The sequence below is a fragment of the Taudactylus pleione genome, unplaced genomic scaffold (genome assembly GCF_031769625.1).
Source record: "Taudactylus pleione unplaced genomic scaffold, aTauple2 ptg000018l, whole genome shotgun sequence".
NCBI lineage: Eukaryota > Metazoa > Chordata > Amphibia > Anura > Myobatrachidae > Taudactylus > Taudactylus pleione.
The window spans coordinates 20409698-20437179 of record NW_028284420.1 but is presented as its reverse complement, the minus strand read 5'-3'; the positions used below and the strand labels follow the sequence as shown (position 1 = coordinate 20437179).

The 27482-nt window shown below is 44.9% G+C and overlaps 1 long non-coding RNA gene across 1 annotated transcript in view; it reads right to left on the bottom strand.

The window, feature by feature from the left end:
* LOC148540723 (uncharacterized) overlaps positions 1–26659 on the bottom strand; it is a 52535-nt gene extending 25876 nt beyond the window's left edge. The window contains exon 1 of the long non-coding RNA XR_015868713.1: positions 26523–26659. This is a non-coding gene — a long non-coding RNA (uncharacterized LOC148540723). The remainder of the gene's footprint in view (positions 1–26522) is intronic.
* Between the last annotated feature and the right edge of the window lie 823 nt (positions 26660–27482).

The window sequence follows — 27482 nt, the reverse complement described above, 5'->3', positions numbered from 1 at the left end:
CAAAACTGAAGGGAAAATGCCCCAAGAACAAGCAGGAACTGAAGACATTTGCAGTAGAGGCCTGGCAGAGCATCACCAGGGATGAAACCCAGTGTCTGGTGAGGTCTATGCGTTCCAGACGTCAGGCTGTAATTGTCTGCAAAGGATTTGCAACAAAGTATTAAAAAGTGAAAGTTAGATTTAGGATTGTTTAGTTTGTCCCATTACTTTTGGCCCTTTAAAAGTGGGAGGCACATATAGAAACCGTTGTAATTCCTACACCGTTCACCTGATTTGGATGTAATTACCCTCAAATTAAATCTGAAAGTCTGCAGTTAAATCACATCTTGTTTGTTTCATTTTAAAGCCATTGTGGTGGTGAATAGAGGACAAAATATCAAAATTCTGTCAATGTCCCAATATTTATGGACCTGACTGTATATAAATATATATTCATGCACGCACATACATACACTTCTACACATATACAAGTATGCACACACACAAACACTTGCACACATACATACACATACAGTACAGTATAATATATATATATTATAATATATATTTATATTTATAGAGGGAGCATTCCTTCTTCAGAGGCACGGCACTGCAATGACACAGACACCACTTCCTCGATCACATGCTGCAGCCCGTTCCCAATCAGCTCAGTCACTCGGGCCGCCTCGATGGAGCGGAGCTTCTCTTGTGCAAAATGGAGCGGCCGGCGTCTCTTGTCTGACGTCACGCAGTGTGACGTTACAGAGCGAGGCACCAGGCAACTGCATGCATTGCAGTGATTATGAAGCCTACTGGGTGACAGACAGGGGGTTGCAATTACAGTCGGCGGGTCTTGCGTCGTCAATGGCAGCCAGACTGCCTGTAATACGAAAATATTTTTTTCCTGTCTCCAGTCGAGCAGCCCTGCAGATCGTGTGGGCCTATTTTAATGGTGGGGCCTGGAGCCCCATTGTTAATCCGGCTCTGTCTGTCAGTGGTGCAGCGTATATGATATCATGACGTCCTGTGCGCCTAAGCTCAATAATAAAATACTTTATTGTATCAGGCAGCCGCAATCCCCCACCCACACTTCTCTCTCAGCGATCCCCCCACATTCCCCTCTCTCAGCAATCTCCTGACATTCTCCTTTGTGCCCTCTGTATGTCACTAATCCCCCCAAACACAGACGCATTCCCTGCTTTCTCTCTGTGATCTTTACACACATTCCTGTCAGTAAGCCCCCCTCCCCACACACACATTCCTCTCCTTGAGCCCCATCCCCACACTCATTCCCGTCAGTGAGCCCCACTCCACACACGCATTCCCCTCAGTGAGCCAGCCTCCACATGCACACACACATTCCCCTCAGTCAGTAAGTGCCTCTCCACACACACTCCCCTCAGTCAGTTAGCTCCCCCACACTCATTCCCCACTATCAGTGAGCCCCCCTCACCCCACACACACACACATTCCCCTCTGTCAATGAGCCCCCCTCCCCTCTGTTAATGTGAGTGTGTGTGAGGGAGAGGTTCTATTAATGTGAATGTGGCAGGGGGAGATGTAGTAATGTCAGCGTGGCAGAGTTGAGACATATTAATGTCAGTGGGGCGGGGGCTAGGGTGTCAGTGTATAGTAAGCTGTGTTATTATATGATCACTTGTGCCTGTGATCACAACAAATGTCCTCTGAGATGCAACTCAAGCACCAAATGGAGAGGATATTTTGTAATGGTATCTGGAGATGTTCTCCCCCTCCCCTCCCATACATACTGTAATCCCAGAAGCACAATGATGAGAGAAGTTTAGTACCAGATTTTAATAATACTTCTGCCCCTTTCCTGTTCAGAGCTTCCATTTTCATTGCTGCCACATTAATAGTTCTTCCACCCATTCAAGAATTGACATGGGCAGTTGTGGTATTAGACTCCCGTTGGTATTAGAGGAGTTTTTTTCTTTACTATTGTAAAATTTTGGTTCTTTGAGTTTAAATCTTTTATGCCCTTGGGCATGACTTTACTAGATGACATTGAAGTACTAGTATCGTCATGACTGGTGGCAGCAGCTGCAAAGCTAGTAAACTATGGATTGATCGTCGTGATCCATATTGACGCACTGCACAAATATTACTATGGTGGCCCTTGAATAGACCCACTGACCGTTAGACAAGGTAGCACAGCCTTCCTGTACTGGCTGAACGCACACACACACTGTACTATCTAATAAAAAAAGAAGATTTTTCTTTTTTTGGGGGGTGCAACAGTCAACACCATTGAACTTCACAAATATTACAACTAGGGATGTGTGCTGGACAATTTTTGCTGGATTTGGATTTGGTTCTAATTCATCGTCTGGCTTTGGATTTGCCAAACTGCGGTGACTAGCTTTGGATTTGGATTTATTTTACAAAAATTGACAAAAAAAAAGCTAAAATCACATAAATGTCCTTTTTTTCTTCTTAGAGTATCATTAACCTCAATAACATTAATTTCCAGTCATTTATAGTCAATTTAGACCACCTCACAGCTTATGATATTGTTTTCAACATTATTGGCCAAAGGTTGCAGTGAATTGACTGGTTACTAAGCGACAAAGCAGCGGCGCAGCGGCACAGACACCACAATTTAAAGCACATCTATGAAACATTGCCATATAGCAGTGGCAGAAATGAAAAGTAGTGCACCCACCCAGTGGGGTACGGCCAGTAGAATCACAGTACTTTTTTACATAGTGGTCTATGGCCCCCCAGTAGCAGTGCCCCCCAGTAGCAGGCCCCCAGTAGCAGTGCCCCCCAGTAGCAGTGCCCCCATTAACATGCCCCAATAGTAGTATGCCCCCCTCAGCAGGCCCCCAGTAGTAGTAGTAGTAGTAGTAGTAGTGCCCCCCCTTAGCAGGCCCCCAGTAGTAGTGCCCCCCCTTAGCAGGCCCCCAGTAGTAGGAATGGCCCCCCTTAGCCGGCCCCCAGTAGTAGTATGCCACCCTCAGCAGGCCCCCAGTAGTAGTAGTGCCCCCCTTTAGCAGGCCCCCAGTAGTAGTAGTGCCCCCCCTTAGCAGGCCCCCAGTAGTAGTAGTGCCCCCCCCTTAGCAGGCCCCCAGTAGTAGTATGCCCCCCCTTAGCAGGCCCCCAGTAGTAGTAGTGCCCCCCCTTAGCAGTCCCCAGTAGTAGTATGCCCCCCTCAGCAGGCCCCCAGTAGTAGTATGCCCCCCTCAGCAGGCCCCCAGTAGTAGTAGTGCCCCCCCTTAGCAGGCCTCCAGTAGTAGTAGTGCCCCCCCTTAGCAGGCCTCCAGTAGTAGTAGTGCCCCCCCTTAGCAGGCCTCCAGTAGTAGTAGTGCCCCCCCTTAGCAGGCCTCCAGTAGTAGTAGTGCCCCCCCTTAGCAGGCCCCCAGTAGTAGTATGCCCCCCAGTAATGCCCCCTTACACACACACACATAAAAAACAAACAATAAAAAAAAACGTACCTGAAACCCCCCCGCCGCCGTCCGCCCTGCTCTGCTGTATAACGCGCAGAGGGAGCCGGAAGACGGAGCTCATGAGTGAGCTCCAACCGGCTCCCTCCATGCAGCAGCCAATGAGAGTCACACAGACTCTCATTGGCTGCTATTACAAGCACACAGCTGCCACTGGCGGCTGTGTGTTTGATCTGTGTAGGGCAGACCGCTATCACAGCGGTCTGCCCTACACTAGAGTAGCCCTGACGTCAGATTCTCTTGCGAGAATCCGACATCAGGAGGCTGAGGCTTGGCCTCGAACGGGGATCCGAGTTAGGCAGGGAACACCCGAACAGCGTTCGGGTGGGCCTGGATCCCCAATGTTCAGAGCGGTTCGGATTCCACAGAATCCGAACCGCTCATCTCTAATTACAACAGTGGCCCTTCACTGGACCAACTGACCATTAGACAAGGTAGCACAGCCTTCCTGTGTTGGCTGAATGCACACAAGTTAAGGGGGAAAAAAAAGGGGCAGTGTCAGGGATTGTGACACTGACTAGTAGTGACAACCATAATAGCACAAACACAGCCTAATGCCCAGGTTCACCAGTGTGAGGGGAATGACTAAATATACTGGGCCTAATGCCCAGGCTAATTAGAGGAGCAGAATGCACAGAGGAGCAGAATGTGCCGTGGGCCTGATGCCCAAGATCACTATTGTGGGGCTCAGACCTTTGGTCTGTCTATTTGAGGTGCACCAGGAAGTGACGTGGGTCTTATGCCCAGAGTCACTATTATAATAGGGCTCAGGTCTTTTGCCTGCCTATTTCCCACACAGGTCTGCAGCCTGACTATACCCACAGGTCTAATGCTTGACACCTGATGGTCTAGGTGGAACTTATAGGTAGGCGATAGTGGCCCAAGGTCGTCTACCAGTATCAATGGGAGAGGCAGTGGGGAGCTTCATATAGCCCTTTTGCATTACCGCCACTGAAGTCCTCCCCAGTCCTAAGCCATGGCACAGCCCACCGCCACCATCCTCAATGCACTGTTCTGGGAAGGAAGATGACATCCCCCAAGGGCCAGTCTGACAACGGGAACAGGTGAGGGACCCATATCCGTCCCCACTGCTGAATATGACATGGAAAGGGAGCAGAAGCTAAGGGGAGGGAGTGGCAGCACAAGATTCCCTATATGTAACTGTCATTAGGACTCAGAGATGTAAACTTTAAAAAAAAAAAAAAAAAAAGAAATTGCAAAATGCAATTAAGTTTAAGGTTGAATCTAAACAAGATACTCGGTGTCTTAGGCAGCCCATGGCCACTGGTGTCAGACAACCGTGGCTCTGGAAACAACTTTTGCTTAGAAAAATATAAATAAATACAGGCAAATACAAAAAAATAAATAAATTAGAAGGCCAAAGCAATATATTTTGTAAAAATGTACAAGCTGAGAAGTTGATTGAACGTGGGAAACCCCTTTAAATGTAGTTATGCAAATTTTCATTCTCTTTCACAAACATGATTTGAGTTCACAGGATTCAAGTGGAATAAAATCAGCATTGAATCTGTAAAACTAGCAGCAATTGTGATTTAAATGTTATCAGTATGAAGAATGTATAATACTTAAGCTGGGCATACACGTCCAGATAAAATGCCTGTCAGAACGACAGACATTTTATCTGACAGCCTGCCAGCTGCAGATGTACCTGGCATACACGGGTAAGGAGACATTTCCCTGTTCCTTCCATGGGAAGGAACACAGGAAATGTTTATCTGTCGGCCGTGGCTGGGCATACCCTGCCCAATGCGGCCGACAGTTTAACTCATAAATATCGCATCGGACGGGCAAGCTGGACAATCTACCATGCCCGACCAAGCGATATTTAACCCTCGGTCGCCCACACACGCTACAATTATCAGGGCGATCCGCGGATATCGGGTGTATCGCCCCGATAATGGTAGCATGTATGGCCAGCAATAGGGATTGCATAGTATTATAGGTGAATTTTCTTGTTCTCATCCTGTAGTGTAGACAGTGCAGCACTAATTAGCTAATTCAAGTCCTAATTTGACTCAGAAATGTAAGATGCAAGGAATTTCCCCAGGCCTTGTGATGTTTGTATACTTAACATGAGGGTTACAGTGTCCTGACCTGACCTAGCAAGCAAATCTTATGCATTTGTCTGCAGTACATTCCACAGTTCTCTAGGGTCATTCACAAATGTGCAAATGCTGTTATGTGATGTTGCACACTAGGGCCTTATTCTAAATCTGCTGCGACCGCTTTATCGTCTTTTGCCGTAATCGCATCTGCTACTTTATGATAATGCTAGTAGAGATGAGCAGGTTCGGATTCCAAGAGATCCGAACCCACCCAAACTTAAGGGATCAGAGTCAGATATGAGCCAGCTCGGGTTTTCCCGCCTAACTCGGATCTCAAAACGAGGCAAAACTATTTTTTGTGTGTGCGTATTAGCCACACGTATCAGCAACGTAGGTGCGCAGGGGTGCTGTGCTGCCTGTATCATTTATCAAGGGGCTGCTGCCTCGTTCAGGGGTGCATCCCCCCAGTGTGAAACAAATAAAGACTATTTTTTGTCTGTGTGCGTGCGATAAGCCACACTTATCACCAGCAACGTAGCTGCGCAGAAGTGATTCCTGTGTCATTTATCAAGAAGCTGCTGCCTCGTTCGGGTGCTCTCCCTCCCAAGTGCCCCCCAAAAATTAATTAAATCAATCTGGCTTTTTTTCGTGTGTGTGTGCGCGTTAGCCATGGCATCACAAAACACCTCTGCTGAGATTTGCATAAACATTTTCAAAGGTGAAAATAGAGGATATGGTTTAAAAAATGGAATAAAGCAGCTAAAACTGCATTGTCTGATTATAGTGTCCCTATTCCCAGTCCCTACCCATGGCCCATCTACCTGAATTTCAGCGAGGCAGAGGGGCAACTCCATGCAACCATATTCCAAACTGCAGCTGCTCCTGCTGTAGCCCAGGTCAGAAGATGTGTAGGGGGTGTGGTGATATGGACTAAAATGGAGCTCACATCCACTAAAGTGGACAATGAATCCCCAATCTAACAGGGAGCGCAGCTGTAATTTATACACACCACAGGATGGGATGACGATATAGGCTTGGGTGATGGTATAATCTGGGGTTATGTATACATCATCCTCTTCACACAATAATAGTTTGTCCCCGCTGGAAGCCACCATTACAGGAGCCTCTGTAATTTTTGCACGTAATTGATGGTAAAGGTCTTTCTCGTAGAATTTGTAGTTCATTTTGATGGGCATCATCTTTTCCACTTTTGGGGAAGTTGTATCAGGCCGATCACTGACAAGGTTCCCGGCTGTGCTGAAAACTCTGAGTACACACTGGAAGGTGGGCAGCTCAAGTAAAGCAAAGGCAGTTTTGTGTAAGGGCCTCTAAATTGCCTCTTTTTCCTACCATTAGTTATTTACATGTATCTCTTTCTCTTCAGACCGGTGTCCATTGGGAAGAAAAAACAATGTCTTCATCCCTTCTGGGATGAAAATCCACTCCCAGCAGCAAGCATGGCGCTCAAGAATTCAGAAGAAAGACACAACGTAAGGTCTTACATCCAGGGTAGCCAACCTCGGTCCTCGAGAGCTACTAACAGTTCACGTTTTCCAAACCACCTAGCTGGTGCACAGATGTATTCATTACTCAGAAACACATTTGAAAAGATCCATATATGGAGTTAATTATTACATTTGTGATTCCGTGAGGAGACCTGGAAAACATGCACTGTTGGTAGCTCTCGAGGACCAGGGTTCCCTACCCCTGCCTTAAATCATAGATCTTACGCTTGTCCACATAGCTGTGCTGGTTAAGTGGCACTTTGAGGTCACTAACTATGATGTTTGTATGTACAGGTTTGGAAATGTTCAATGTGGAAGCTTTGCAAAGGATTATTTTACAGTCAATTGTTTTGGAAAGCAGTCTTCCTGGTCCCTTTCTAGGATAAAAATCCACTCCCAGCAGAAGTTTCATAGATGTCCTATATTTTTTTAAACTGCTGTGCTTTTGTGCCGCTGTTCTGATGCTTCTTTTTTTTTTTGTTTCATACTGTATTTATTTCAACTAAAATCACAAATAGGCATACTTGCAAAATACTCATGCCATTTTTCAACCTTAATTTTTAGATACCAACCTGGTGGGTTTGGCTTTCCTTGATCATAACAGCCATGTTTGGTCAGATGCAACTCAAACAACAAATGGAGAGGCTATTTTGTGATGGTATCTTGGAGATGTTCTCCCTTCTCCCCATACATAATCCCAGAAGCACAATGATAAGAGATGTTTAGTACCAGACTAAAATCACTCTGCCCCCTTCCTGTTCAAAGCTTCCATTTTTGCCCCTGTGATTCTTCTAAAAATAATTCGGAACCACCAAGAAGCTCCACTGGGACTGATGTGAATGAGCAAAATATTTTTTGTAAATGCCTCCCTTCCTCCCTCATAAATTTGCATCAGAATCAAGAAATGAAATAAAATTTACTACTAATCAACCCTTCCTTTCCCTTCCATCAACTACATACATACTCCAACTCCCTCAGGCCTCTTGAATAATAAAAACATTTGTTTCTTGATGTGCCAAGTTGGAAGTTGAATTGCCACAGCTGCTGCAATCTTTGACATGCGGCTGCTGAATGACAAAAATGTTTGTGGCCACAGAAAGCATTTATTGCATGCCCCTTTAAGTTTAAAACATATTCTGAATCACCAAGTTGATTTTGTGGGCAACACATGGGACATATTGTTCACCCATTCTCTCCCCTCCTCCCTCATATATTTCCTTTGGAATAAAAAAAAATTAAATTTAATTTACTATGAATCAACCCTTCCTTTCGCTGCCTTTAACTACATACATATTCAGGGGCGCCGAGAGGAGTGGTAGCGGGTACAGTTTAGCCGGGCCCGGGCTTCCAGAGGGGCCCGGCGGGGGCCTGGGTCTGGCGCCGCCCCCCCCTCCCTCCCTCTGCAGCAGCCCAGCACACAGCGTGTGCTGGGCTGCAGCGGGAGATTGCCTGCGGCTGCTAAGTAGCAGCCACAGCAATCTCCTATGCCTGAAGGGGGGAGCGATCACACTGATCGCGCCCCCCCACTGGCTTTGCGCCAGGCTGAGGGGTTCACAGCGCCCCCTCCCCCGGCGCGCAGCGCCCGGAGCGGCACTGCAAAACTTTTTTTATCAAGGGGGCGTGGCCACGCCTTCTGAAATTAGGCCACGCCCCCTCTTTACCGGGGCCCGGCGTGGCTCTCTACGCCCCTGTACATATTACATCTCCCTCAGGCCTCTTGATTAATGAAAACATGTGTTTCCTTATGCGCCATGTTGGGGGTTGAACTGCAATGCGTTTGTGCCGCCCCCACTGCTGCCACTTAGCTTAGCCAGCCAGCTAGCTTGGTGCAACTTTTGGGCCTAAACTGGATGGAAACAATATTGTGAGCTGTGAGGTGGTCAAAATTGACTGGAAATGAGTGGAAATTAGTGTTATTGAGGTTAATAATACTGTAGGAACAAAAAAAAAAACAAATTTATGTGATTTTAGCAAGATTTATAGATTTTTGAAAGAAAATACAGATCCAAAACCAAAACAGGCAAGGACAGTTTTGCAAAACCAAATCCAAAACCTCGAAGGAGACACAGATCCAAAACCAAAACGCGGGGGGCGGCGCTAGGGATGAGCGCCGACCCCAATGTTTTAGATCTGTATCTCCTCGTGTTTTGGATCTGGATTTGGTTTTGCCAAAACTGCCCCTTGCGTGTTTTGGTTCTGTATTTTTTTCTAAAAATTTAATAAAAACAGCTAAAATCACATAATTTGGGCCTGTTTTTGTTCCTACAGTATTAACTTTAATAACATTTATTTCCAGTCAATTTTGACCACCTCACAGCTTACAATATTGATTTCATCTAGTTTAGGCCAAAAGGTTGCATCTAGCTAACTGGCTGACTAAGCTAAGCGACAGCAGTGGGCAGCACCAACATGTGGCAGTTCAGCTTCCAACATGGCACAGAGTGGCATTGCAGTGATAGACAGGATGGCAGTTTAATAAACTATATGACCCCTAGGAAGTTTAAATAGCAATGTTTTCATTAATCAAGAACTAAGTCAGAGACCCGAGGAATTGACATACGTTTATGGGCTGAAGACAGGGAAAGGACGGAAGGATTTATTCGTTTTTAATTTATTTTTTATTAACACAAAATATTTATTTGTGTGGATTGATAATATTAAATTTGATTTCACTTTTATTTTTTTTACACTGGGGAAGAGCACCCCTGAATGAGGCAACAGCCCCCTTGATGAACAATACAGACAGCACCCATTTTTTATGGACAACAAAGCACCCCTGCTGAAAGCGGACAGACCACCTGCAGTGTCACAAATACGTGGATGATAAACTGCGGTCTGGCTGACAGTGTCACCAAACTATAATAGCGCAGCTAAGTTGCTAACACACACACAAAAAAAAACACTTATTTTTTTTACACTGGGAAAGAGCACCCCTGATTGACAGAGCACTCCCCCAGGACAACACAGCACCCCTTTATGGAGTGCAGCCATAGCCCCTTGATGGACAGGACAACAACACAGCACCAGTCCTTATGTATAACACAGCAGCAGCCCCCTTGATTGACAGGACAAGTGACAGCAGCTGCAGCACCCACTGAAGCCCCCCTTTATATACTGCAGCCCCAGACCCTTTATGGACAACACAGCAGCAGCCTTCAGCCCCAGACCCCAACAGGACAAGTTGGACAACACACTGACACAGACAGTGACAGCAACACGTCTGTTCAGTTCATCCACAATAGGAGTGAAAATGGCGCCGATCACCGGAACCTTTATAGAATCCAAAACCCGTGAGAATCCGACAGCGGGAGAATTACGTTTTGTCTCGTTTGAGTACTGAGTCAGGCGGGAAAATCCAAGAAGGTCTTGGATCAAACTCGGAATAGCAATGTTCGGGTGGGTCCGGTTCTCTGATAACCGGACCCGCTCACCTCTAGTCAGCGCACATCCCTAATAGAAACATGGGACAGATAAGCAAGACAGGCCTTCCTCGGCTAAGGGCTTCATAGCAGCCGCACCTATGGTAGTTATGCCTTTATGACGGTGAATGTCTAAGTGGAAGCCTAAAATGTATGTAACACCTGTTACTAAAGATAGTTAGTGCCTCCACCCAGATTTTGTTTGATAATGCTATCTAGGCTAACTGGGAAAGCCTAATTGGATACTATGTGTAGCTGTCAGTGCAGGACATAATAATACAATTTAATTTCTATTTTATACTTATCACACTCTTATTTTCTGTTACTTTAGTTTTAGGTTTTCCTCGGTGCTGACCTCTCGTGAACTCTCTTTCCGATAAGTAAATCACCAGTACAGTTTAATTACTAGTTTATGGGGGGGGAAAAAAAATGATAACATATACAATTGTAACAGTACATATACTTTCTATGATAATCGTTTGGTTTACATACAATATAGTATCTCGTTATGTATACCTATAGTAACCTTCACTACTTATAGCTACCTTTAATTTAATTACCTCACCTTATGAGAATATAATTACATTTAACAAGTCCACTTAAATATATGTGTGTATAACCATATTCTCCTCTCCTCTATCCAAAGTCCAGTATCAAATATCTGTGTAATAGTTCAGGAGAAACCCCTCATTGTCTGTTTCAATTACAGTAGCTCAGTCTAGGCTTTCCATGCAGTGAATCCAATAAATAGTACAGCCCTTTATTAGTAGATACCATATAGCTCTCCAAAGGCTGTAATGCAATCAATAAAGGCTTGGAACTCCTTCCCCAAAAGTATATATAGTTACAGACTTAAATAAAAAGAGACAGAAGTCAAAGCACCAAGATTTTATGTGAAATGGTTAATAATCCCTTATCGATGAGCTGCAGAATAGCAACTTTGAATCTATCACAGTCTCTGGTTGTAATTACTCTCCCAAACCATTTATGTTGAAGCTCCTGAATCTTTGGATGCAGAATGAGTTACTCTGTTGCATTATACAGTATAGATATATATGGATACCTTGCATCTGGTTGATGATCTGATGCCTCAGTGCACTGAATACTTATAGTACTTCTCCCCCGACTTTCCTTATAAGTATGTTAGTTTACGCTGACTGACCTAACCTTTGGGTAATATATCCTGTTAACTATAATCAGTGCCGCAAAGGTAGTAAGGAATCCTTTGGACTGTTTCTCCAGCCCACTTCTAATTATTGACTGGCTGCTGAATTTACAACTACTGCTTGCAGGTGCAGTGTAGGGTTAATTTACTTACATTCCCTCCGAGAACAGGAATGTTGCACTATAAATCACGGCAGGCTGAAGTCAGTGAGGACAGCAGACAGTACAGCTTTCTAGCGCTGGCTATACCTAGACAACACACTGCTGTCAGCCAGGCTCCTACAGCTGCCGCTTATTGATTTCTCCACTGGCACGCCTCCTTTCCTCTCCAAGCTGTGCGTCACCTCAGGGCAGGGACTGGTGGACATAGGCCTGCCCACACGCTGATATACCTCTTCCTCCTTTCAACACCCGCCGGAGATCAGTGATGGCTGCCGAGGTAACAGCCTACACCAGCCCACTCTGGCTTCAGGTCTAGGGCTCCCGACCAGTGCCGTTACTATTGCTTACTCTCAACCAGCACTGGGGAGTGACCCAGCCTGAGCTCACATGGGGGAACAGCAGTCTCACCCTTACTGCCGCTGCCTCTGCCCTCTATCACCCTAAATGCCACGTGCCTTGCTCCTCTCCTCTCCCGCCTAAGTCACGAGCCCTGGGTCTCCTCGAGCTCCTTCTAGTACCTTCCTATACCATTAGCCCCTACCCTGTGTGCACAGGCTCAGGCCATGACTTCTGCCTCCCTGTACAAAGTAGACAAATCACATACTGTACATGTCTATATAAATACATCTATACAACCTATGAACATATTAATCTTCATATTTAACTTTATATTTTACTGTGTAGCTAACTTATATCCTATACCCTAACTAAACGCTCCCTATGGTGGTTTTTATCATAGATATATGGGGCCATTCCGAATTAACCTCTTGTATACCCAAATAGCCCACTACATGTATGTTGCTGTAATTAAAATTTATAACACTACTAATAACAGACATTTCAGATTTTAGAACTAAAATATCTGTAATAATGCTGGTATACAGTAGCCCCAGTAAAGGCTCTGCAGAGTGTTCACTATAGTATGTAATAGAAGGTGACAGCTTGTTCAGCAGTGTCCAGTGTTGACAATATAGTACCTAAATAGAAGTAGAAAATAATAGCTGTCATTCCCCAAAAGCACAAGTACGCTGTAAATGAGAGGCACCAGTAACTGCATCACACTGAGGGCCTGATTCAGCTTGGATCGCTGTTGCTAATATGCATGCAATCGGCCGATTGTTGCATACTGCGCGTGCGCAAACTGGCCACTGCGATGCAGTGACCACGCAGATCCATCGCAGAGTGATTGACAGGAAGTGCCATTTGTGGGTGGTGACACGGGGGTGGTCAGTGAAACGCAGGCGTGCCAGTGTGTTTGAACGCCGTTGCATGGGCGTGCATAAATTATCCACTGCGATGCCCTACATAGCTTGAGGACTCATAGCGTGTGCTGAAGTTAGCAATTTCTGAGTAAGGTCAGACCTTGTGAAAGTGTGTGTGAGACTGCGATGGTTTTGCAGTCTTGCTAAACATTACGGATGTAAGGTAAAGTGGGCGTCCTTATAATGTGCTGCGGCTGCATAGCGATCGCAATAGATTAGCATACTATCACAGTTGAACTGCATGCGTAATCGCTATTGCAATTGCAGTTGCGATTGGTAGTGAATCAGGCCCTGAGTACACTGAAATTGGGGCACGGTTTGTGCAGACCCTGGCTGGAGCTTAATTTGTCCCAGATTTTCTTTTTAAATATTGTGAGTTCTGTATATGGGTGACAATGTGGCTGAATTATGCATCGGTCAGTCTCCTTTACTATCTCAGAGCTTCTTAGTGGATCTCTGTTGCCCTCCCACCTCCTCTTCATTCTATTCTGTTCCTACTTTCCCTCTTGATAAGATGTTCCATCAAGTGTTCGGTTTACGTTTTCCTGCGTGGTTAGTATCTGGTGTTGCCTAGGTTATCCGATAAAGAATATAGTTGCGAGAATTGTCTCTTCTTATAATGTACCATAAATTGCATCATTCCTAGGCAACGACAGCTTACATGCTCTTTGTTAGTAATCACTGCCATTGTGTTTTATGCATAAACAACTAGAACATACTGAGTACTAAATACATTCACACTGTCAATTACAGGTGACCTCCTGCAATTAAATGTGCTGCACTTAACCTCACTGGCACAAAAACTGAGTTGTGGCTGTAAGTAAAATGATAATGGATATATATCGAAATAAATAAATATAAAGCTTGCATCACTAGAAAAAGGAATCAATGTCTCTCTCAAATAAATTTTTCTGAATTCAGGTAATAGTAAAGGAGAGTCCCAGCAGGACCGTAGAGAGCGGTGCCGGTTCCGGGTACTGTAGGGGACGTGGTCCCCTCCGAATACCATGGGGGGGGGGAAGCTGGGGGGGTAGTGCGATTACTCTACCCCCTCCAATATAGTGCAGGCAAAGGAGACTACTGCTGCTCTCAGAGAGAGTAGCAGCAGACCCGGGCCCTACCAGAAAGGCCGAACTATCAGTTCTCGCTCCCCCCCCTCTCTCTGCACCTTTGAACAGGACAATACTGGGGAGATGTCTATAATTTATTTTCCCTTCAGTGGTTAACAGACTGAATAAAGTCCATTTTTAGCGCACATTTATAATCAACCATATTTGAGAAAAGGATTACTAAAACGACATCCTTCCTGCTTGTATTTAATTCTTGCTCAGGCATAATGTCAACTAGTTGTTAATGGAATGAGGTAATTATTATGTGTGTTTATTTAGGACCAATCAAAAGACACCTCTACAACTATCAGACTTCCACCAGTTTATTGCGCGGACTGGACTCCATGTTTTGAATTGGCAAAACCACCCTTAAGTGTTTTGGTTCAGATTAGGGGTGTGCACCGACCACTTTTCGTGTTTTGTGTTTTGGTTTTGGATCTGGATCTTTCTTCGTGTTTTGGATCTGGATTAGTTTTGCCAAAACCACCCTTCCGTGTTTTGGGTTCTGGGTTTTGTGTTTTGGATCTGTATTTTTTTTTTAAAACAAGCATAAAAACAGCTAAAATCACAGAATTTGTAGGTTTTTCTGCTCCTGTGCTATTATTAACCTCAATAACCTTAATTTCCACTAATTTCCAGTCTATTCTAAACACCTCACAATAGTGTTTTTATGTCCAAAATCTTGCACCGAGGTAGCTGGATGACTATGCTAAGCGATACGAGTGGGCGGCACAAACACGTGGCCCATCTAGGAGTGACACTGCAGTGGAAGACAGGATGGCAGTTTGAAAAACTAGACCCCAAACAGTACATAATGCAAAGAAAAAAAAAGAGGTGCAAGATGGAATTGTCCTTGGGCCCTCCCACCCACCCTTATGTTGTATAAACAGGACATGCACACTTTAACAAACCAATCATTTCAGCGCCAGGGTCTGCCACACGACTGTGGCTGAAATGATTGGTTCGTTTGGGCCCCCACAAAACAAGCTGGCAATTAATCTGGCCCTGCACAAACTGGCTCTACGGAGGCAAGATGTCGTCCTCATCCTCCTCATTCACCGATTCCTCACCCTCTTCAGTGTTGTGTACATCCTCATCCTCACAGAGTATTAATTCGTCCCCACTGGAATCCACCACCACAGGTCCCTCTGTACGTTCTGGAGGCTGGTCTCCCTGGAAGAGTTGATAATTCATTTTTATGAACATCATCTTCTCCACATTTTGTGGAAGCAACCTCCTACGCCTTTTGCTGACAAGGTTCCCGGCTGCACTAAACACTCTTTCAGAATACACACTGGAGGGGGGGCAACTCAGGTAAAATAGAGCAAGTTTGTACAGGGGCCTCCAAATTGCCTCTTTTTCCTGCCAGTACATGTACGGACTGTCTGACATGCCTACTTGGATGCTGTCACCGATGTAATCCTTTAACAGACAGACGCACGCTTGTCGCTGCTGCTTTGAGGATGCAGGTGGAATCTAGACAGGATTTGGAACCGGGGACACACTACCTCCATCAATTGTCTAAATCCCACTGCACTAATGGCGGATACCGGACGCACGTCTAACACCAATATAGCAGTCAAGGCCTCAGTTATACGTTTTGCTTCAGGATGACTGCTGTCGTACTTCATCCTCCTCACTAAGGACTGTTGGAGGGTCAATTGTTTAGTAAAAGTAGTGGTGTTCCTACTTCCTCTCTGGGATGATGAACAACTCCCAGCAGCAGCAACAGCACTAGGAGGAAGTGGTTCTTGATCTTTCCCTATTTTATTTTTATCGGAGAAAGTTTGGTCCTCCATTTATGTTATATTGATATATACGTGCGGCTAAGGTGCACACAAACACAGAAAATATTTTTTTATTTTTGCTGGAGCATAGTGCACTTTGTGGGTTACACCACCCTTTAAGAAATTAGCCAGCCGGCCCTTTACTTATGGGACACAGGCGCACGCTTGGCACTGCTCCTTTGTTGATGCACGTGCAGCCACAGTGCACACAATTCACAAACACAGAAAATATTTTTTTATTTTGTTTGGAGTGCCCTTTGAGGGTTACAGCACCCTTTAACGGACAAGCCAGCCGGCCCTTTATTTATGGGACACAGGCGCACGCTTGGCACTACTTTGTTGATGCACGTGCAGCCATAGTGCACACAATTCACAAACACAGAAAAAATATGTATATTTTTTGCACTTGGGGGGAGCACCCCTGATGGACAGAGCACCCCCTGGACAACACTACAGCACTCCTTTAGGACTGGGATACTGCACAGGACTTTGGAGTGGACACAGCCCCTATGGACAACTGACTGCACAACACAGTCCAGCCAGCCCATATGGACTTTGAAGGAGTGGACAGCCCCTATGGACAACAGCAGCACAACACTACACTGCACTACACTACACTACACAGCCCAGCCAGCCCTAACTCCCACCCAGGGCCGTCTCTTCCATTGGGCTTAATGGGCAGTTGCCCAAGGGCCCTAAACTTCAAAGGGCCCGCCAGCCCCCCTGCTGCCACGGCCACTTGGTAAATGTTATTTTTTTAGCACTGTGTCCCGATCCGCCAGCTCCCCCCAACCCCCCCTCCGTGACGAGTGACACCACAACCCCCCCGCCCCGCGGTTGACGAGTACTCACCACCAGGGACGGATTGGGCCCCCTGTGTGGCCGCCCTTCATTCCCCACTGCTCTTCTCCGCCGGCCTGGCTGGCCGCTGCTGCGATCAGAGTTTAGCTCCGATCGAGCAGCGTACTGTAGTTAAAGAAAAATGGCCGACGAGGGAGCTGCTGCGCATGCCCACCTGCAGCAGCTCCTCCCATAAGCCTTTGCGGAGCCGTCAGTCACCACTGACGGCTCCGCCTCCAGTCCATCCGCGGCCCGTCTCCATCACCCTCTTCATCTGCAGTGCAGCCCAGCCTTCCCTGCACGCACAGCAGCAGCAGCGGTAGCCGGCAGCCCACGGTGTACACAGAAGGAGGTGCAGGAGCCAGCGCCGGCCAGTAAGTAAACTTTAACAAATCTGCCTGTCCGACTAGTGTCAAAGGGGGGGGGGGGAGAGAGGGGGGGTGTTGGATACACAAGGGGCTAGGAAAATCTGGGGAATGGTGAGGATGGGGGATGGAGAGGCTAAGAGACACGGGGCTGCAGAAGGTGCTGAGGGGGGAGAGGATGGTGGTCAGGGGGAGAGGATGGTGGTCAGGGGGAGAGGAGCAGAGGATGGTTGTGAGTTTACAAGGGCTTAGGGCGGTGCTCAGTGCCTGGGGGGAATCAATGTTTGTGATGTTTATTGTTTTCCCTGTGAGGGCAGTCATTGAATCAATGTCATATTTATTGCTGTGTAGGACAATGTATGTGCTTTGGGGGCTGTTGTGTGTTTTGTTTTTTTTCCGCATGGGGGCCAATCTTTTTTCTTGTTGGGGCCAATGTGTTTTATTTTTTCCTAAGGGGGAATGGATGTTACATTCTCCACTCTCACTAAAAAAAAAAAAAGTGCAATAAATACCACCAGGCTAGAATAGAATAGGTGGGTAGGGGCCCCAGTGCATTGCTTTGCCCAGGGCCCACACTGCTGTTAAGACAGCTCTGTTCCCACCCTCCCTCTTCACTGTCCACAGCCGAGTGAAAAAATGGCGCCGACGTGGGTACGTTATATAGGATCCAAAACCTGCGAGACCCGGAAGGCGGAATGATGACGTTTTGCCTCGATTTCAGATCCGAGTCAGGCGGGAAAAGTCGAGCCTGACTCAGATCTGCCTCGGATCGGGGGGGCTCGGATTTCAGAAATCCGAACCCGCTCACCCCTAGTTCAGATTCAATTTTGGATTTCTTTAAAATTTATAAATATAGCTAAAATCATGTAATTTGGAACGGTTTACATGCAATCCAAAACATAAGATTTGTTTATAAAATCCGAGTTCTGAACTTATAGCAGATCCAAGCCAGGACTCAGCTCTACTCGGACCCCCAAAATTGATCCATGCCGGGACTCTATTCAACTTGGAACCCCCAAGTTCGGGTGTGTTAGTTTTTCAGGAAATAAGAATCGCACATTTCTAATGGTTACATCATTATTAATCTCATCATTAATAATATTTTTATCTGCCTTGAAGATGCTGCTCCTATCACTGCATTTAATGTAGATATCCATCTAAACCAAAACCGCCAAGTTTTAGCTTTTTCCAAATGCGACAAATTGCCTGTCTACAGATTTGGACCATGCCCAATACATTAGTAATGCTAGACCATTGCAAAAAACCCTCTCATCTGCTAAAGAAAAAAACAAAAAAACAGGACAATGGGAAGCAGGACCGTTTTTTTGGGGGGTGCATTGGTTTGCCATGTATAGACATAGTTGGCCACAGCACAAACTTCACTGTTCTGTGCACGCAGCTCCTCCCTACCGAGCAGAGCAGTGTGAGGTGAGACAAAGTTCTGACATTCCAAAGAGATCACTTACACCAATGATAAACACATTCATTGCATTCACTGAAGAGCAGGATGCTCATAAAATAGAAAATGTTGCATTCCAGGTATATGGACTGCTCTCTACTGAGAACATCACCAAAGAGATCAATGATCAATGTTTTTGTTATTTTAACTACTGTATTAAAATACATTTTAATGTCTGCAGCATAGAATATATTTGAAGACCATACAGCATACTAAATATGAGATGAGTTTTGGGCAATTAAAAACAAAACACAAGGATAGGGCGATATTCAATTGTTTTATCGTGCCCGATCTCCCGTCTAAAGTGAAGGGACCCAACCAGATATCATTATGGTTTGCTATCTGATCTGCATTATCAGCAGTGGGTCTCTTAAGAAAATGCTTTTTCCTGGCAGCCACAGAAACTGAAGGAGGAGATGCTGCCTTGTCACGTGCCACTTGAGCTTACAATTTTTTCAAAAACAGCTCTTTGCATCTCTTCAGATCTGTGTCCGTCGGAAAGACACAACATACTGTATGACTTAAATCTATGCTCAAGTATGGCCTCCATAATATAGTGATCTCATTTCAAGAGATTGACGAGCCTTGGATCCTGGAGAAGCTAATGAAAGGCTTGATCTACAACGCTAACATACTAAGCGGAATCACTCAATCTCATCTCCTCCTTCAGTTTCTCCAGCTGCTTTTGCAAAAGTCTGATTAGGGGAATGACCTGACTGAAGCTGGCAGTGTCTGAACTACCTTCACGTGGCAAGTTCAAAAGGGTTTGAGAACCTTGCACAACATGGAAATGATTCTCCACTGCGCTTGACTAAGGTGCATTCCCGCTCCTTTCCCCATGTCATAGGCTGTTGAGTAGCCTTGGATGGCCTTTTGCTGTTCCTCCATCCGCTGAAGCATATAGAGGACAGAATTCCACCTAGTTACTACCTCTTGCTTCAGCTGATGGCAGGGAAAATTCAACAGTACTTGTTGGTGCTGCAATCTTTGACACGCAGTTGCTGAATGTCGAAAATGTCCCAAAATCTTTCGGGCCACCGAGAGCATCTCCTGCATGCCCCGGTCATAATTTTTTTTAAATGTTACAATCACCAAATTAATTGTGTGACCAAAACATGGCACGTGTTCAAATTCGCCCAGATGTAATCCTCTCACAATATTGGTGGCATTGTCAGAAATCACATATCCCGAGGAGAGTCCAAGCGGGGTAAGCCATTTTGCAATGATTTCCCTGAGTTTTTCTAAGAGGTTCTCAGCGGTATGCCTCTTAGTGAAACCGGTGATACGCAGAGTAGCCTGCCTGTGAATGAGCTGGCATTTGTTAGATGCTGCTGCTGTTTGCACTGTTGGAGGCAATACACCTACCCAGTGGGCTGTCACAGTCATCTATTCTTTAGTTTGCCCTGTCCCCCTTGTCCATATATCTGTGGTTAAGTGGACAGTGGGTACAATGGCATTTTGGAGGACACTAATAAGGTTTTTTTTTATGTCCTTGTACAGACTGAGGATTGCTGTTCTAGTGAAGTGGAATCTAGAATGGACATGGTAGCGGGGACACAGGACCTCAATTAACTGTCTAAAACCCACTGCATTGCATTGGCGGATACTTGATGCACATCTAATACCAGTATAGCTGTTATGGCGTCAGTAATCCGCTGTGCAACTGTGTGTCTGCTGTCATACTTGTTCCACATTGCAAAGGGTTGTTTGACAGTCAATTGTTTTGTTAAACTACTAAAAGTTGTCATCTTCCTGGTCCCCTTCTGTGATGAAGATCCACTTACAGCAGCAGCAACAGGCATAGCACTTAAGGATCCTTCTGAGAAATCATGAATAGGAGAGAAGTCAGTCATGCTTATGAAATTGGATGCAGCAGGACTACTTCCGATCATGATTGAGGATGTTGATGATGCAGGTGTTGGTGGTGGAGATTGCAGGCGCTTGGATCTAACAGAGAGAAGAACAGCTAGGTGATGCTGGACTGATTGTTACGTTTTTAGCTAAAGTTTCTGAATTTTGTAAACACTTTGGAATTTGATGAAAGCGCTGCAAGTGACATAACAGGGAGGAGGTTCCCAGGTGGTTAAAGTCCTTACCTCAACTCACTATTTCTTGGCAAACGTTAAAGATGGCTTGATAACGGATTTGGCTGGAAATAATTCCACACATGAGAAGTGGATATTTTTGTCTTTTGCCTCGGCATCACAATGGGCTTTTTCATACCATGGGCAACAACTGTTGCCTGATTTATACAAACAACATCCTCGGCATCAACATCCTCATCATCCTTGTTAGCGCCAACTACAGAAATATCCTCCTCATCCTCCTCAGCAGTCACGATGACGATGCAAGGCCGTCAACGTAATTTACGAAGGCCGATGCCCAAGGACTTAAGTCAGGGCATTTAAAATCAAACCAGCAATGTTTTACAGTGTTAAAGAAAAAAAAATAAAACCTAAGTTAGCTGCAGAGAAACAAAAAATTGGCAATATGCCATTTACTACACGAAGTGGTAAGGAAAGGATAAGGCCTTGGCCTTTATTTATGACTGGTGGTTCTGCATCTTATGATGATGTAGGCCCTTCTACCTGTAGAAGTGGCAAAAAAAATTAAATCGCTAAGGCACATGAACCAACTGTGTGCTCAGAAAAGTCACAGATCCCTGAGAAGAGCCCAAGTGTGTTCGTGGTTGCCATGTGTTTGCCTGACCTTTCTAATACTGTACTTTGAAGAGGATCTTCTTTCCACCATTTGTGTGCCCACTGCAAATGTGGAGATGGCTGGCAGCAGCTGCAAGACTGCTATGTGGTTCCTGCTCTCCTCTCATTTGATTGTCCTCCATATCAACAAAACTTACACTGCAATCTGACTGGCAGTGTCACCGAACAATATTTTCTTTTACACTGGGGAAGAGCACCCCTGGACGAGGCAGCAGTCCCCTGATGAACAACACAGACAACGCCCCTTATTTATGGACAACAAAGCACCCCTGGCGAGAGCGGACAGACCACCTGCAGAGTCACAAATACGTGGATGATAAACTGCGGCAGTGTCACCGAACAATAATAGCAGAGCTAAGTTGCTAATGCACACACACAAAAAAGAAAAAAGAAAAAAAAAAAGCACTTTTTTACATTGGGGAAGAACACCCCTAATTGACAGAGACTGTAGCCCTGGCCTGACGCACAGGACAACAACACAGCAGCAGCCACAGTTAATTGACAGGACAAGTGACACGGCAGCTGCAGCACCCACTGAAGGAAGCCCCCCTTTATATACTGTAGCCTAAGCCCCTTTATGTATAACACAGCAGCAACCTACAGCCCAAGACCCCGACTGGACACACACACTGTGACTGATAGTGACTACACGTCTGCTAGCTTCTATCTCTACAGCCGAAGTGAAAATGGCACAGATCTCGGAGACCTTTATATAATTCAGAACCCGGGAGAATCCGAAAGTGGGAGGATGATGTTTTGCCTCATTTTGAGATCAGAGTCATGCAGGAAACCCTGAGCCGGTCTTGGATCCAACTCAGAATTGCAATGTTCGGGTGGGTCCGGTTCTCTGATCCTCTCTAATGTACACACACTCACCTATGTATCCCTGAAGCCCCTTGCGTCTTCTTGTCCATGTAGAAAATCCATAGACTACCTGTAAAAAAAATATCCATACTCACCTTCTCCTATGCGAAGTTTGGGTCCTCTTCAATCCAAAGTAGTCATCCCCGGACTGGCAAAACAAAAACACGCATTTCGCGGACCCACTTCCTGAATGAGAGCTCATAGGCGGGATTTCACTATGTAAACCCCACAGCTGAGAGCGCATTGGCTGAGAGAGGCGAGCCTTCCGATCCATATCGTCCTTATAGGATATTTTTTACAGGTACTCTATGGATTTTCTATATGGACAAGAGGACACGAGGGGCTTCAGGGACACATAGGTGAGTGTGTATGTATGTTAAGTAAACATAGTTTGTACGGTGTGTGTGTGTCCTGTGTTTATTTTAATATTGCTTTCGCTGTGGAACTACAGGTACGAACGGCCCCGTATTGCCCCACATGCTGGTACTTGTGGTTCTCCAAGTACAAGAATGCGGGGGAAGCTTGCTAGGATCTGTAGTTCCACAGCAAAAGACAATATTTTTAGTTTTATCAAATGCACTACATTATCAACCCGGCACCCACCGACCCAGGGGTGCTGGGGAAAGCCCCGGGATATCAGCCTAGGCCTGGGGTGCTTTCGAGAAGGGTGCCCATTTAATGGGGTGGTTTCCAGTTCCCCAGGGATCCCTGGCCTGGGCTGACTAGTGGTTAGGGTTAATGCTTCGGCTGGGAGGCCTGGTGAAAGGGCTCCCATGGCTGTGGCATTAGTCCACTAGAAAAAGTCAGATGCTGGGGTTTTGTTTTGTTTTTTACACAGGAATCTCTTTTTTTTTTAACCATAGCAGCACAGACGGGTCTCACTGATCCCGTCCGTGCTTCTGTGTCAATGACACAGATGCATGTAGCACAGATCTCCCAGATCCAAGCCTGTACCTGTGTCATATCGCACTCGATCCAATGAATATGAAAATCATTAGATTAGATTGGGTGAACATCTCGCAGCTTTTGCTGCACATCGTTCACTTCAGCTGCTGGAGAGAGTTCAAGGGAGATTGCATACGACATCGGATAGTTTGCAAATATCACCGTGTCTGGGCACCTTTAAAGTCAGAAGCTTGTAGATAGAAATATTTTAGAACCAGGACAATCTACAGGTATGGTTAATTCATCTAAGAGGATTTTATTTATCTTTTCAGTGTTTGCTGGGTAATCACTCAGGACCTTAATGCTAAGCTATGCCTAAAACTATATTTTTTACTGGCTTACATTTTGACACCAGCCATAACCTTTAGTAGAAGCTACAAATCTATTTACTTTAATAGAAAGAGGGAGGGAAGAAACAGATTTTCAACCCATTGCACATACAGGAAGGCCATACGGGAAAGAAAGAAGAAAACAGACAGACAGCTGCTGGTCAGGGGATCCAGTTAGAATGTCGACATGCACTTTAGATCGACATTCGAAAATGTCGCCATGTTTAAAATGTCAACACCAGAATGTCTAAATACGGATGTTTGCTTCTTTTTTTAGAGTTAGGTTAAAATAAGCAAAAAATAATAATATTGACATGTTAAATAGGGACAGGTCAACGTTTTCAAATGTCTCAATATTTCTTGTCAATCTAAAGTTCATGAGATTCTAACTGTCGACATTCAAGTATCTTATATGGCTCTCTCTCACAATTTGTTACAATTCTTGTAGATTTTAGATGTATCTTTATGGAAAAAAACTGTTATTTGTTATAGGAGTTTGATATTTACAATCTGGAGTGCCACCTTTTTCTTTGTTTGAAGAATTCCGAATGGATTGGTTGGAGGCTTCATTGGCCAAAGAATCTAGAGTTGACAAATTTTGGGTGGGTTTGGGAGTTATATCTCCATACTCCCTACAAGGACACAGCAATTGTTTATTCAGTGTTTTTCTAATACCTCATGGTAACTAAGGAGACTGGTGGATGATGATCCCCCTATAGTTTAAAGTATTTTTCCCCCTTTTTGTTTTATTCGCACAGCGTGTCCATCATTTTTTGGTTGTCATTCAATGATGTTGTGTTGTGTATTCATGAGACTTATTTATTTCGATGTATGCAACACTACATTTTCATGTTCAACTTTATTTACTATTGTATGTCTTTACTGATATGTTTCTGAATCAACAAAACAGTGTAATTAAAAAAAAAAGATTATTATTCAGAATCGGTTATAGGCGCCACTTAGGTTCTGAATATAAAAAAAAGCTATCGGCATTCATGGCGACTTTTCATACCACACCTGCTGGTCAGTTCCACTTCTATTTCAGCTCCCTTTGGCACAGTTAAGAACTGAATGAGGAGCAGCTGAGTCATATTCTGTACTCCCTATGAATGCAATGGGTGTCACTGAACCACTCATCACTAATATCTGAGAAAGTGCCCTACTCAGTTCTGGTTCTGCTGGATGCTCTACCAAAACAACTAATGACTGCAAATGCAGCTGACTGTATTAATTCTGATAGGTACCTCTATCATATATCAAAGAAACCTAGGACATACTTGCCAACTTCCTGGCTGCCCCCTTCAGGAGGGGGCATCCAGGTTGGCTCAGCGGGGTTGGGGCATGTCGCGGGAATGTGCGAGGGCCGGTGTACGGGTTTGCATCATCATGGCCATGCCCTCTACTACACAATGCCATGATAACTGGTATTACGAAGCAGGGGCGGGGCAACAATTCAGCCCAGGACACCCACTTCCAATCATTGAGTGGGCAGCTTCGTGCAACGGGTTGCCATCCCCAGGAAATTTGCCTACTCTTCCAGATGCCTAGGAGCCTAACAGCCATTCCGGCGAAGTAGGCAAGTATGGTCTAGGATTTTCATTGCATTACTATTGAAATTGCATCATACAGTACTTGTCACTCCCTGAATTGCAGGGGAGCTCTCCCAGACTACTGGTAGACTAGACCAGCCTTCAGGATCCAGCCCACTTGTTGAGAGAAGTGTATGACTCTATCAGGGGTATTCAATATGGGTGCGATAACATCGTTTTTGCGTTAATATCAGAGGTATGACATCATTGTCGCAGGTTTTACTTTTACACCGTATTCAATTTCAAAGACTTATCGCAGTTTTGAAAAGTCTTTGATAAAAAACGTGGATAACTTTTCACCATTGAATAGGTGGCGAAAAAAAGTGCAGAATTGGGGTTTAGGGGTGCAGGCTTAAAAAAAATAGCCAGCACCCCTGGGAATGACATTTAAAAAAGAACTGTGTCAAAAAAACTTTAAAAAAAAAATAGGGACACCCCAAAAAATTAATTTAAAAATTGGGGTGAAAAAAAAAATGGGAAAAAATTGTTTAACAATAGGGAAATAGGTTCAGGGCTATTCTGCAAGTATACGGCAGGTGTTTTCTAGAATAGAATTATAGCGGCAGGTGCACAAGTGCAGAATTTTTAAAAACTTACTTTAGGAACATAAAAATATGCTAGTACCCATTTTCATGTACCCCAAATTTGATGGCACCACTTAAAAAAACGAAAAAAATAACCTAAGTGCTCTTCTGCATCACTTCTTCAATGTCGGGAAAAAAAACACCTGCTGCGGCTATTTAAATCCCCGACTTTCAATTAAAGGCTAAAACGGGGGAACCCATAGTGATCCTCCATGTTTTTACTACTTTACGTGGCTCTTACAATTATTTTACGGAAAAATTCGTAACTTTACGCAAATCCAACTTCGGAGTTTCCCGTTTTTGTTAATTTTATATTGAATACGGGTATAAGCGGGGGCGCGCCCGATACTTTAACGCAGGTAAAAACTTCGATATGAAAAGTTAACTTCGACAGTGAGGTTAACGTTTCATATTGAATACCCCTCTATGACTTGATGACATGATTCGTGCTGAATTTGCATTAGCATGGACCTTACCCCATTTGCTTAAAGCAATGCCTTGTGCAGGGCAGGGACGCGATGATGGGATGTATGACACCATGCACCCCGAACCTCCCACCTTGGCATATCTCTTTTCGAGGCCACATTAAAACAGTTTGCATGTACAGTGTGCATTGCACTATACTACTGGATACGAGAATAATTACTATCAAAAATGCTTCTGGACCACTGTATATAAATGACAAGTCCCCTATATGTCGCAGTATTGTGCATTACAATGTCCAAGTAAAAAAAATAGGCCTAAACAGTGAGAAGTTCTTGTGCAGAAACAAATAGAAGGTAAAAAGCATATGACATACATCTCTTGACAGCTAAAATAGCTCAATTTCTTGTCAGCACTAAGGCTCTTTTTTGACCTTGTGGAAAAATGACACTTTCAAGGCCGGAGACATTGAATTGAAGTGACTTACAGTATTTGACCCCTTCCGCATGCGCACAATCTTGCTGGGGTGTGAGAGTCAGGCAGAGAGTGTCCCCTCTGGGACTGTGTGTCAGGTCTGCTCAGCCTCACAGCCATCTCTGGCCCTCTGTGATCATCAGGCAGTAATTAGCTGTTCTGATTAGCATACGGTGAAACATGCTGAAAGGTGGGAGCTCAGGCTCAGCTCTTTAACCTCTTCAATGTAAGAGGCCCTCTAATGCCACAGTGTTAATTGTATCAAATACACATTTTATTTTAAAAAGTCTTAAAGGACCAGTATGAGCAAAATGTTTCATGTAGTTGAAGTGATAGTGCTATTGTTTAAGTTTAACTAAGCAATTTTAAGTTGCAAGATTTCAAACTGACCCTACAAATCTCTCAAATTGTCATCTCTGTTAACAGGATCTAACTGAGGGCCTGATTCAGCAAGGATCGCAGATGCGATCGTGTACGCAGTCGGCCGAATGTTACACACTGTGCATGCGTCAATGCCGCAGTGCGTGAACGCTCCACTGCGATCAGGACTGCGACTGCAGTAGCCACACAGACCCATCGCAGAGTGATAGACAGGAAGTACCATTTGTGGGTGGTGATGGGGGGGTGGTCGGAGAAACGCAGGCATGCCAGGGCGTTTGAACGCCGTTACAGGGGCATGCATAAATAAGCCCCTGTGACAGTATATGCAGCATGAGCCCTAGATACCGACAGGAAGTTTAGCAGTTAGTGAGGTCAGCTCAACCACAACTGTGCATATGGATCCAATGTTACTCGATGTTATCGATGTTTTCGCAGACTTGCAAAGGTATTGCAGATGTACTGTAAGTAATGGGAAGTGGGTGGCTTCATAAAGTGTTGAGCGTCTTGGTATAGTGCTGCAATCTCACTGCGATTGCATTCATTTGCATAATTTTGCAGCTGCCGGGTGCGTGCATGTGCAATCTTGCAATCT